The sequence below is a fragment of the Lepidochelys olivacea genome (genome assembly GCF_965140295.1).
Source record: "Lepidochelys olivacea isolate rLepOli2 genome assembly, chromosome: 14".
NCBI lineage: Eukaryota > Metazoa > Chordata > Testudines > Cheloniidae > Lepidochelys > Lepidochelys olivacea.
In genome coordinates this window covers 30,074,667-30,087,628 of record NC_140424.1, presented here as the reverse complement: position 1 = coordinate 30,087,628, position 12,962 = coordinate 30,074,667, and the positions used below count along the sequence as shown (strand labels likewise).

The following is a 12,962-nucleotide window of genomic DNA, read 5'->3' as shown; positions in this document are numbered from 1 at the left end:
CCATCTGGTCCCTCCAGGGCGTGGTGAGTGGATATAAGGGGGGAATCCTGATACGGGGACCCCACAACCGGTTCTAAACAATGGAGGCAATGTCGTGACTGACAGGTCTGGGAGGAACTGTTCGAGCTCCCCTTAGAGAGAAGCTTGCCACGTTCAGACAATCTGCATGGGGCCAGGAGGTGACCAGCCCTGCAAACCAGCTGCCCAGCCACCCCAGAGGGGCCTGGTCCCAACCCAGCGCTCGCCCGGAGCCCAGATGGATCCAGCAGCTTCTCCCTCTGCTGAGGCACCGCAGCCCACAGGGCATCTTCATGGCAGGGATGGGCCTGGCACAGCCCCAGGTACTGCGCTTCTCTGCCCGGGACAGGGACGGGGAGAGGCTAAACACGGACCCTGCAGGGCTGAGCCCCTGTGCGGATCCCCCCATTGGGATCTGCTGCAGCTGCTCTTTGGGGGCAGGGAAGGGGCCCTATGGCCAGGCAGGGGGCGCAGCTGTGTGTGCAATGGGTGCAGGGGATGGAGTTGCGGGGGAGGTTGTGGGAACTGGGGTGGGTGGGACGAGGGATTTCACAACAGCTGTAACGAGTGGACTGAAATGGTTCCATTGACTTTTTTTTTTAGGAAAAATTGGGTGTTTGATTCAAGGCAAGTTTTTTGTGGAAAGTGTCGGCTTTAATAGAAAACATTCACTGTCTTCCTGGAAAATTCAAAAACCAAAAATTGTTCTGTTTTCAATCATTCTGGACTAATTTTTTCTGATTCTGGTAGAAGATTTTGGTGGGGTTGGCCATTTTTTTCAGAAGTTTTTCTTGTTCTAGCCCTCCTGGATGGGGAGAAAAGCTTGAAAAGGTGACCCCTAAAGGCTCCACCACCAGGAGATCAAGAACAGAACCCAAAGTTGTTTTCAAAATCTCATCTTGTTTCAGCCAATCTGATGGTTTTGGGGGGCTCTGACTTGTGATTTTTGGTCACTGGGGGTTGGCCACATGGGCTAGAACCAGCTTGGCCAGGATCCAGATGTTAACCCCAGTGTAGAGGGCCCTGGCAGTGGCCCATACCCAGCAGCTGTGGGGTACAGGAGAGAGATTTGATGTGTTCCCTGAAGTTCAAATTAGCAAGAGAAGCGGCCGGGGAGATGCATTATAAACTGAGGGATCAGTGACATTCAGGACGAGGCAACATTGAAAATACTCAGCAGTGTTACAGTTACTTTGCTCTGACGCTCTCAGCCCTGGTGGAGCAGAGCCCCCGGCCCTTCCCTGAACACACCCACAGATACCCCTGCAATGGGGGTCCAGAGCTAGGAGAGGGGGCAGGGGGACCCCTGGACACCAACTCCTCACCGCACTCTCCTCTCCCTGTTCTCTCTCTCTCTCCAGATCCAGCCAGCCGGAGCGGGGTGGAAGCTCCTCCTGCCCCACAGGGACCCCTTGCTGCAGCTGTCATGAGTAAGTATTGGGGAGTGAACCCCGCTCCCAGGGCGGGATCTCGGTGTCTGGGGGTGGGGGGATTTGCTAAGGGGTGTCTCTGTTCTGCGCTCTCACAGCCCCGCTTTCCTCTCTCTGTTAAATCTCCTGGGGTGGGATCCACCTTCCACCCCTCCGCTGAACTGCTTGTGCCCCTCTCCTCTCTCTGCCAGGCCCCTGCCTTCGCTGGGAGCTCTCGCTGGGGAGGGGCTGCTGCTGCTGACTCTGCTCTGAGCTCTGCCTGAGGCTGGGGGAGATGCACTCGGCCCCTGGAGGGGTCAGGAACCGAAGGTAGAGAGCATCTTGCAGGGGTTCCTGTTTCAAACCGATCGCTGCACCCAGGGCCTGTTGCACTGGGAGAGCCATCGAGGGCCTGATTCTGGGAGCTGCCTCCTCTGAGAATCAGCCCAGAGACGCCTGGGAACTATTTCATGGTTTGAGATTGTCTAGCTCGGCATTTGTCCAACTGGGAGTCCTGACCCAAAAGGGGGTTGCAAGGCTTTGGCGGGGGGAGGGAGGGGTCAAGAGATCACAAAAATATTCTCAGGGGAGGGAGGCAGGAGGGGAAGAGGGCTACAACAGCTGCCCCTCTACAGCTGCCCAGCTCTGAGGGCACTGCCCCGCCCGTAGCAGCCCAGAAGTAAGGGTGGCAATACCATGCGAATGTTTCTATGAGTCCGTACAGTAACTTGCTATGACTGTTTGGGGGTCGGGGGTTGTCATAGCCTGAAATACTTTCAAAGTGGGGCCAGCAAAACCAAAAGTTTGAGAAGCCCGGGTCTAGCTTATTCTGATACCTGTTGCTCCCAGCCTTCCCCCAGCTGGTTTTATAGAGCTGGTGAGGCTCTTCCTCCTCATCTAGTGTCCAATGATAGTAAAGCAAGAGGGAAAAAAGTGATCCAGGCAACTACAGACTCATGCATCTAAGCAAAAAGAAAATGAGGACTTGTGGCGCCTTAGAGACTAACCAATTTAGTTGAGCATAAGCTTTCGTGAGCTACAGCTCACTTCATCGGATGCATTCAGTGGAAAATACAGTGAGGAGATTTATATACATACAGAACATGAAAAAATGGGTGTTATCATACACACTCACTTCAGATGAGCTATTACCAGCAGGAGAGTGGAGGAGGGGAAAGAAAACCTTTTGTAGTGATAATCAAGGTGGGCCATTTCACTCGCACAAATCTTGGGAGACAGGCCAGTCCTTGACTACAGACAGCCCCCCAACCTGAAGCAAATACTCACCAGCAACCACACACCACACAACAGAACCACTAACCCAGGAACCTATCCTTGCAACAAAGCCCGTTGCCAACTGTGTCCACATATCTATTCAGGGGACACCATCATAGGGCCTAATCACATCAGCCACACTATCAGAGGCTCGTTCACCTACACATCTACCAATGTGATATATGCCATCATGTGCCAGCAATGCCCCCTGCCATGTACATTGGCCAAACCGGACAGTCTCTACGTAAAAGAATAAATGGACACAAATCAGATGTCAAGAATTATAACGTTCATAAACCAGTCGGAAAACACTTCAATCTCTCTAGTCACTCGATCTCTGACCTAAAAGTTGCTATATTACAACAAAATGACTTCAAAAACAGACTCCAACGAGAGACTGCTGAATTGGAGCTAATTTGCAAACTGCATATAATTAATTTAGGCTTGAATAAAGACTGGGAATGGATGAGTCATTACACAAAGTAAAACTATTTCCCCATGTTTATTCCCCCACCCCCACCCCTCACTATTCCTCAGACGTTCTTGTTAACTGCTGCAAATAGCCCACCTTGATTATCACTACAAAAGGTTTTCTCCCCCGCCCCCCTCCCCGCTGGTAATACCTCATCTGAAGTGAGTGTGTATGAGAACACCCATTTTTTCACGTTCTGTGTGTATATAAATCTCCTCACTGTATTTTCCACTGAATGCATCTGATGAAGTGAAGTGAAGTGCATCCAACTATACTCTTAGCCCAGCAGAAGAATCTGTCCTATCTCGGGGCCTCTCCTTCTGCCCCTGCACTTATTCCCTTCACCTGGGGATAGGTTCAGTTCAGCTACTACTCCTTTCATGGCCATCTCACCCTGGGACAGCCTGAAACTGGAAACCTGTGCTCGAACAGGAACTGTTTGCTAGGAAAGGTGCTGAAGACACAATGGAAGAGGAAATCCTTTGGACTGGATTGAAACTATTCCAAAGGAAAGTGAATGAGAGAAAATGTCCAGCGTTACCCTCCTAGCGAAAAAAAAAAGAATTTAGGTCAGAAAGGACCATTCTGTCCATCTTCTGTGCAACACAGGCCCTAGAACGTCACCGAGCACTTCCTCCAGAAAACCTACGACATGGGACTGAGCCAGAGCACGTCTTCTGGAAAGACATCTCCATGCATTAGAGCCAGCTGGTCAGAAACAATCTTTCTTCTGCAGTGACGTGAAGTTAAAGGACATGGAGACGAAGAAAACCTCGACTCGGGTTGTTGCTGGAGCTGAAGCAGAGAGGCCAGGACAAACACGGCTAGGGCCCAGGACTGACTATCAGCAGATCTGCCGTTTTCTATTCCTGGCTTTTTGACCATGAGAGAATCTCTTTGCTTCTCTGTGCCTCAGCTTCCATCACTATAAAATAAAGCTAATCAAGGTTATGTTTTTTCTCTCCTCTTTTTCAAGGCGGGACACTTAGAAACATTTGGGGGCTGTCAACGCGACCAGACCAGAGTGTATTTGTAAGCTGATGACCCCCACATGTTGTTCAGAAGCTATGGATGACACAAACTCCTCAGGTTGTTGTGTGCTTAGCCCCTATGGCACAGCTGGGCTGGGCAGCCTTTTCTCACTGTGCTGTGTGGAGCAGGTTCTGGGCACTAGGGATATGAAGAGGCTCTCGGGGACTAATTCTTGAAAATAAATATCAATGAACTGCAACCCAAATAATAAATCACTGCTGCTAACATTGGTGGGTGATAAAATAGTAGCAGAGTGGTAATTAATGATGAGGACAGGGCAGTGACACAGAGCAATCGGATCCCTTGAGAAGCTGGACCCATTCAAAGAAAACAAGTTTGAAAAGAACCAAAGGAAGGGTCCTATAGCTAGCAACAAAGCATGCAGGCCACACCTACAGAGTGGGGAAGTGTATCCAGGAAAGCACTGACCGTGAAGAGGATTTCGGGGCCATGCTGGGCAAGCCATTCAACATGAGCACCCAGGGTGATGCTGTGGTGAACGGGGCTAAAGCCATCATTAGATGTATGAAAAGAGCAGTGAGGCGCAGAGGGAGGTGACACACCATGAGGAAGACCGATCATGGAATCCTGCATCCAGTTTTGGCATCCACCTTTGAAAAAAGATTTTGAAATATTGGAGATGGGGCAGCAAAAAGCAATGAAAACTTTTGAGGGCTGGAGAAAAATGCCTGCGAATGACCTATTGAAAGAGCTCAGCTTGTTTAGATGATAAAAAAGATCAGGAGGTGACGTCATTGAAGTATTGAAGTGACTTCATGGAGAGAAAATATCGGTTATTAAAGGGCTCATTAATCTAGCAGAGAAAAGCATAACAAGACCCAGTGGCTGGAAACTCAAAAGAGACCAATTCGTATTCGAAAGAGGGCACACATATTCAACCATGAGGATGAATCACCAAAGGAACAAACTAGAAAGGGAAGTGGTGGGAATTCCCCACCTCTTAATTTCTTCTAATGAAGACTAGATGCCTTTCTGGAATGTGTGTAGTCAAAAACAAGCTCCTATGCTCTACAGAAAGCATGTGATATGCAGGGGGTCAGATGACATGCTCTAATTGTCTCTTCTGTCCATAAAGTCTGCTAATTTATGAAAAACTGAGCATAGCATGGGGAGAAGCCTCTGATGTTTTACTGTGTACTGGGTGTCATCCCCACAAGGAAGAGTCATTGAGTGGGGTGATCCAGGGGAAGCAGCTGAAACATCCAGTGTGGCTGGACAGGGGCAGGACATCAGCACTGCAGGGGAGGGGTGGGTGTGGCAGTGACATCACAAGGGCCTTTGACAGGACCTCAGCCTATTGGACAAAGGTGGTGGGGAGGCGATGACCTCACAGAGAGATCTTGACATCAGCCAGGCAGGACAGGGCTGCAGGATAGGGGCAACCTCGGAGATCCCTGTGGCTTTGCTTCAGCACGTCTCCTTCTCGAGGTCTCTCCTAGAGGACTGAGAGAGCATTCACTTGCACGTACGTGAGCGCAAGGAGGACCCTCTTCGGAGTTTTCTCCTTTTCTTTTTGTGGTTTTGCTAGAAAACAGACGTCCCTGTATAGAAGGTAAGAGCCTCGGAGAGGTTTGGAACCTGTTCAGTCTGATCCATCAAGTGCCGGCTGATTTTTAGGAAAGGAAAACATTAGATTGTGGGGGCAGCATTTTATTTCCGACCTAGGACTTTGTCCCTTAGAATTACTGGGGACATTGGGGTTTCTCCTTTTGTTTTCCCTTTTCCTCTGTCCCTCCTACCTTTCTCTTCTTGCTTCCTTTGTCCTTTTCCTCTGCTCTCCTCCCACCACCAGGAGCTCTGTGGGTGGAGCGGGGGCCGGGGGGGGGTTGTGGGAGGCCCTCACAGAGAGGTGAGACTGGACTAGTGCTCCGAGAGTGATCCCCTCGGTGGTGACCAGGGCCATTCTTTGGGCCATTTGATGTGAACTCTTAGCCTCCCACCCCTCAAAGTCCCAACCTTGATTGGCTGAGGAGGGGGGTATTAACAGGGAGGAAACTCTGGTCTTTGTTGTTCTCTTTTATGAGCAAATAAGCAAAATACTAAGCAAATAAGTCACAACCAGTTAGATGTTTGACTAATGTGGACGCTGCTCTCCATTCATTGTCTCGGAGCAGTTCATGATCCTCTCGAACATTCCAATTCTTCTGAAATAATTGCTGAATAATTACTATGAACAATTGTTGGTCTGTAGCTTATTTGAGAGCAATTCTGCTACTGACTGGCTGCATCAGCTAAGACAAGTCACTGCTCCTTTCTCAGCCTTCGTTTCTCCTTCTGTCAAGTACGAATAACAATCCTCTCCCACCTACCTCGCCATGGGTGGATGCTGGGGATCCACTGAAGAGTGTCACTCGGAGCAGTGCAGACTAGGGGGTGTCCTATCGCACTGAGCAATAGCAGATTATGAGGTCATGACCTAATATTCGATTGGATTTGTATTTTATTGTTTTGAAATTGTGAAGAGCAGCAACTACTTAGCTCAGACTGAAGCATCTCATCTAATTTTCTAGAGCAAAGTGTCTCCCCTTTGTGTACGATGAGACAGTTTAATGCACTATGATAAAAAGGAGATGCTCTTGTTTTGCAAACAAATATTTTTGCAAAGAATTTTCATCCTACTTGTTACGCTTTCAAGAAAGAAAGTGGTTTCGTCTGAATGGATTTTCTGACAGAAAACGGTTTCCATGCAAATGTTCACACCTTATTTCCTGGGCTTTATCCCTGCCTCCGGAGGGGGGGGGGGGGCGGGTTGTTGTCTGTTAGTTAGAACAGGAGTTAGGACTATTGTCTTCTCTTTCTGGCTCTGTCACCACTTTGCTGTGTGACACCTTGGTTAGGTCCAATGGGAATAGAGTCAATTCTCAAATTCCAGGCAGCAGGGAGCCTGGGTGAGGTAAGGGATGTTAAGGCCGTCTGCGAAGGAGAAAGGGATGTTTCCAGGTGTTGAATGTCAAGAATTCTAAACTTTGCTAAAATGGCTAGTCAAGAGAAACAAGAACTAGTTGGGGCCAAACTTTCACCATTGTCTTTTTTAAAGCCCATTCAGGGATGTGAGTCCCAGAGAGCCATAGAGAGGGGGAGCAACTTGCTCAAAGTCCCACAGTTCAGTAGGCAGCAGTGGAAGCAGGAGTGAACCTCCCTCTCAAAGGCAGGGGGACCAGCCATTAGGGCCTGGTTGCAATTGCCAGCTGTGGGAGGGAGTGTGCGGCAGTGGTTAGTGAAGGGGTCCATCCATGGCTCTGACACTCAGTGTGACCCTGAGCTGGTAGCTGAGGCCCGTTTGCCTAGAGTAGGGTTGGGGTCCCATCGCTCCAGCCCAGCGGGGTTGGGAGGCTCCAGTAAGGTGTGTAAAGTGCTGGGATGTCAGGATCCTGGAGGCGCTGTCACCTCCGCCCTAGGGCCGTCTTCTGCACCCCCCTGCTGCTGGCTGAGTTTCTCTGTCCCTTGGCAATAAGACAGACTCTTGTTTTCACAGCCAGTCGATCGCCCTCGTGTCATCACCCTGCCTGCTGGCTGGGCAGGGTAACTCCTGAGGTCACCACCCTCTCCAGCCTGCCTTCGGCTTGGAGAGTGAGGAGGAGGGCGAGGGACGTCTGCTGACCCTGAACATCCGCCATCCATCATATCATCACTGAGAGCAAGTGAGTGGCATTCGGGTTCCTCCGTGTCTTCCCCTGTCTGTCTGGGGAGAGGAGAAACAGGGGGAGAGACTATCTCCAAAGGGGGATTTCATTTGCAAACAGCCCCCAAGAGCCCCTCACTCTTAGGCCAGGCAGGAGCTTCTCCAGAGCCGTCTCCAGTGTGTTTGGAAAGGTTCCAGCAATGGGGCTCCCAGCCCTTCCCTTGTGGAACACTGTTCCGCAGGCTGACAGTCTCTGAGCTGGGCCAGACCCTGTGAGCTGCTGAGCCTGGAAATCAATGGGGAACAAGGAGGGCCCTGGTCTTCCTGTGCTTAGGGTCTTTGTGACTTTGACGTGGAGAATGGTTTCGCAGGAGAAGTCCGGGCTCCTGGGTTCTGTTCCTTCTCTAGCCTGGGCGGGAGAGTGGCCTGGGACGACAGGAGGGGGCTGCTTGTCCAGAGTAACCGATGGTCTTTGGGACTGACCCCATTGCTGGAAAAGGATGAGACTTCCTGGCTATTGCAGCAGCAGGGATTACGAGGGGGAACGTTGGGAGCAGATCATGCAATGAACTCCTGCCCGTGTGTGTAGATGGCACTCCCTGCACTCCTGTGGGGGCAGAGGGGGCGGCTGTGGCTGGAGCAGGGAGGAGGAGGGACAGAAAAGGGCCAGGAGTGAAAGGCTGCCTTGAGCCCAGACTCACCCCTGCTCCCCGCTCGGTTCCAGGATGGCCAGGCTCCTGCGGATGTTGCGGAGGAAGGCTCTGCAGGTGGCCCCACAGCCTGAGGGAAGCAGCTGCCACCTTCCCAAGGGGCCGAGCAACCCCTGTGTCCCCGCTGGCGGGGAAGCAGGTCCCGTCTAGGCCAGACGGTGGAAGTGCCCGGCCTTCTGGAAAAGGACCCCGGCTCCCGGCGCAGGCGCCGAGCTGGGAGTGGCCCCGACCAGGCCCCAGTGGAGCTGGCCCAGGCTGCGGTTTGGCAGACAGAACCCAGCCCAGGAGGTGCGCCGGGCTGGGCTCTGGGGCTTGTTGTGTGGGCAGCAGCGGCCCCAGGAGCCCAGCCCTCCTTCCCATCAGGAGGCATCGCCCTGCCCGGTCTCTGAGGCCCTTCCAGCCCCCGCCGGCCAGGAAGGGGAAGGTCCCTGTCCCAGCACCGGCAGCTCAGCCTGGGACAGCGGCAGCACCTGGGCCTCTGGCAGCAGCCAGGCCGACGGGCGCCACTGCTTTGTTCCAGGTGAGGAGCCAGGCTGGGCTCCGGGGGGGCTGAGGATGGGATGTGAACACCCTGGGCCCAGACGCTCTCCCAGGGATACGGGGGGGGTCCCCAGCCCAGGTGTCTGGCCTGAGCCGTGCGAACCCCACGGACAGCAGCAGCCGTCACACAGCTGCCCCTTCCGCACGGGGACCTGGGGGTGGGGGCGTGAAGAGCTGCTGCCACTTGGTCCTTGCTGCTCCGGGCGGGGGGAACAGGCACCTCCCCTGGAGTCCTGGGCAGGGGAGGGGGGCTCTGCTCTGGGCTTCTGCAGCTGTTGGGGGCTGAAGGCATCCCTGAGAGGGAGGTTTGGGGCCCGATCTGCCCTGGGAGCCTGAGGTGGGAAGGGGGGTCTGGAATCCTACTCTGCCCACCATGCCCCTGTCCTTCCCTCCCTGGTGCAGGGACCCCCCTGGATTTTGAGCAGGAGGAAGGGGTGGACGTGGCCAAAGATGAAGCTGCTCTCAAGCTCATCCGAGAGCAGCTCCAGTGCAGAGATAAGGTACAAATGTTCCCCACCTGGGCTGGAACCAAGATTGCCCTGTCCCTTCCCAGCATCCCCACCCCCTGCCGAGGGTCTTGTCCCTCCTGATCCACCACCCCTAATGGGGCCCTTTTACATCCATTATGTGGGACCCCCAAGATGGGGGTGTTTATCCCACAACAGCCGAGGTCGTCTCCCCCGACAGGCACTGTCCCAGTTCCTGATCCTGCTTGTGTAGGAGTGGTGGGGGATTTGGACAATCGGTGGGTCCCCACAATCTCCCATTGACGCCTGAGCCCTGCAGCTGGTTTGGGTGGGGCAGGAAGGTTCCTAGCTAACAGGTTCTCTCTCGCTATACCCTACTCCTGGTGGGTCCAGGATGAGGGGCAGCAGCTCCTGTTCCTTCAGGCCATCTACCCCGCATGTCTGGCTGCACGGGAGAGAGGGGAGGACATGCCTGAGCCGCGCTGCTGCAAGGCGGCTGTGGTGAAGAGGATCGTGGTGAGTGAGACACGCCATATGGCAGCTGGCGAGAGGAGAGAGACATGGGATTGGCAGGGGTATGGCCAGGCTAATGGGTGTGGGCTGGGTACTGTTGGAGGGGGCAGCAGAGGGCAGGGATTGCTGGAGCTGAAGACTTGGGAGAAGACAAGGGAGAAATTCTGAGATTGGTGGGTAGTGGGCAGGGGGGGAATTGTGGGGCTGGAGGGCAGCTGAGAGTGCGGGACAAGGAATCACATGGTCCCAGCTCAGTGATAGGGATGGGACAGAATGGGGGCAGTTTTGATAGGGAGGAGGAGAGAAGGGGATTGGGAGTGAGCTGGGCAGGAATCTGGGAAGGGGGACAAGTCGGATGGGCAGGAAGGAATCGGGGGAGCGGGAGGTGGTGGGGGTTCCTGCTGGCCATGTGGGGCACTGGCTGTGTCATCTCCTCACTGGGAGGTGTCAGTCGGGCCTGAATCTTACACGCTCCTTTGTCTCCTTCGTGTCTCACAGGAGCTCATCGAGGAGCTTCCCGATGACTCGTCACCCAGCGCCGTCCTCGCCCACTCCCTGGCTGCAGTGGGCAACCTCTGGTACCGAAACAGCCCCACCCTCCCACCCCGCTGTCTCCTGTCTCCCCAGTGCTGCTCAGGCCCAAGGCTGGGAGTCACCGTTACTGTCCCTCCCAGGTCACCTCCCAAGAGTGACGCCTCTGGCAAGATGGTGGGGTGGGAAGGTTCACTCTCTCCTGGCAGGACTCTTCTTTTCACTCCCATAACATGACAGGGGCCTTGGGGAGGGGCTCACTCCCGGGCTCAGATACATGAGGGGCAGTAGGCTCCAGGGAACAGGAGCTATTCCTGTCCTGCCACTGTCTGTCTGGGACGCCTTGGCCTTGTCATTCCCTAGCTAAGTGCCTCAGTTTCCATTCTCGCCAGCCTGTGCCTCTATCCCTGTGGGTTGGTGTCCGTCTTGGCGACAGTCCCACTCCCGTACTGCACAGTCTAATACCAGCTCCTCTCTCTTGCCAGCACCATGAAACCTGCCCTGGAGCCAGCCCTAGAGACCCACCTCTTGCGAGCTGCCCTTCACTCCGTCTTCACCCTGGGCACAGAGAAGGACACCACCGACATCCAGGTACCTCCTCCTCCTCCATCCTCTTACTTTTCCAGAGTGGTCCTTGGTCCCTGCTCCCTTGATTCGCTGGAGCTCCAGATTTAGGGGTGGGATAGCGGAGTTGGAACAAGCTGCAGGGTTGGATCCTTCCCTCCAGCAGGGAAGAGATTACCCCTCCCTGGGGGATTGATTGATTGATTGAGTTCTTTCTTTCTTTCTTTCTTTCTTTCTTTCTTTCTTTCTTTCTTTCTTTCTTTCTTTCATAAGCCCTGTTTTACCCAGAAGCCCAGCTTCCGTCCATAGCAACTTGGCTGTTTCATACTCTTCTGCCTACAAGGCACTCTGCAGAGACCTGCTAAGCTCATGAATCAAAGGTCCAGGGGTCATCAATTCTTGCAAATTGCCTGCCATGGGATGTGAAGCAGAGAGGCCAGGAGATGTGTTTGGAGTCTCCCCAGTGCTTTCCAGAGACCCCTCTTCCCATCCTGTGGCACGTGTAGGCCCAGGTTCCCTAACTCTGACCCATGCTTTGCAGGCTCTGCACAAAGTCATCCCAGAGGTCCTGGATGCCATGCTGGGGAACCTGCTGGCAGAGTCCCCAGGCACAGACAGGCTCCACTTCATCTTGGAGGTGAGCCCCATTTCACCTGAACTCTTTGGAGGACTGGTAAGGAGAGACTGGAAGATCCATTTTCTACTGTGTCCTCCTAGCTGGGTCCCCAGTGGGCCATCCTTGGTTGGGGAGGTCAGTGTAATGCAGTGTCAGGTCCTTCCTTCTTGAGGGACAGAGGAAGGATCTGGGACTTCAAGCCAGAGCTTCTGCCTAGTTCTGCTGAGCACTAACCACAGGGCTCCTGGCTGTCTTGGGGAGTGAGAGTCTGAAAATCCACCCTTCCCCCACCCCTCCAACACACACACCCCATGAGATTTGGGAGATTGTTCTCAGAGAAGAGGCACAAGCTCCTTCCTAGAGAAAGAGGAGGAGCCCAGGGAATCAGCCCTTCCCTCTGATCTGCTCTGAAGTTCCTGGGGGGATTGTGTTCTCAGTCACTCCCTACATCCCCCCAAGGATTTTCGTAGCAGGGAAGGGCCGAGGGTTCAGTCTCCTTTCTGGTGAACTCTTCAGGAATCAAGAGTTCTGGGAGGAGGGAACCAGCCCCGACCCTGAACATCGTCCCAATCTAGAGAGAAGCTGACAAGTTGTGACCTGCAGGGTACAAGCTGCGTCCTGGGGGAAAGAATCCCCTTCTAAAGCTCTGCCATCAAGGCCTCAGATATTCCCCCCTGTGTAGAATGTCTCAGGCCCCTGGGGCTGGGGGCGTGGGGGGCTCATTTGCAAAGCAGGTATACCTGGCCACTGAGTCTGACCTGCCTCCTTTCCCCACAGAATATCAACTTGTGGGTCGTGTCCAGGGTGTCGCAGGAGCGAGCCAGGGCTATCAGGAGCAGCACAGCCCTGCTGAGATACACAGTCACCCTCCCTGAGTTTGATGTAAGTGACCTCCGAGCCCAGCTTGCTGGCTCCAGCTGGAGGCGGGCTGCAGGATCTGCTGCTGCCGGGGCTGTGGCTTAGGAAGGTTCTTCATGGGAGGCAGAGTCAGAGCAGGGACTGAGCTCGGCTTGAGTCAAGTTCTTCTTGTCCTGGTTCAGTGTTGTCCCTGGGCCTTTAAGGGGCCCATGCTCCACCCCTGCTTGGCATCCCAAAGCAGCTCCATGCTCCCTTGGCAGCAGAGCAAATGAAGGGTCGATCTCAAGCTCCTCTCCCCCAGCATCTCCTGCAGA

General features: G+C 53.8%; 1 long non-coding RNA gene and 1 pseudogene across 2 annotated transcripts in view; both read left to right on the top strand.

Annotated features, from left to right (window-relative positions):
* LOC311531267 (C-type lectin domain family 2 member D-like) overlaps positions 1-12,962 on the top strand; it is a 193,174-nt pseudogene that overhangs the window by 111,839 nt on the left and 68,373 nt on the right. The window lies entirely within an intron of this gene.
* LOC311531282 lies at positions 159-4,037 on the top strand. The gene is made up of 4 exons (XR_014714176.1): positions 159-341; positions 1,380-1,448; positions 1,674-1,757; positions 3,784-4,037. It is a non-coding gene; the product is annotated as an uncharacterized lncRNA (long non-coding RNA).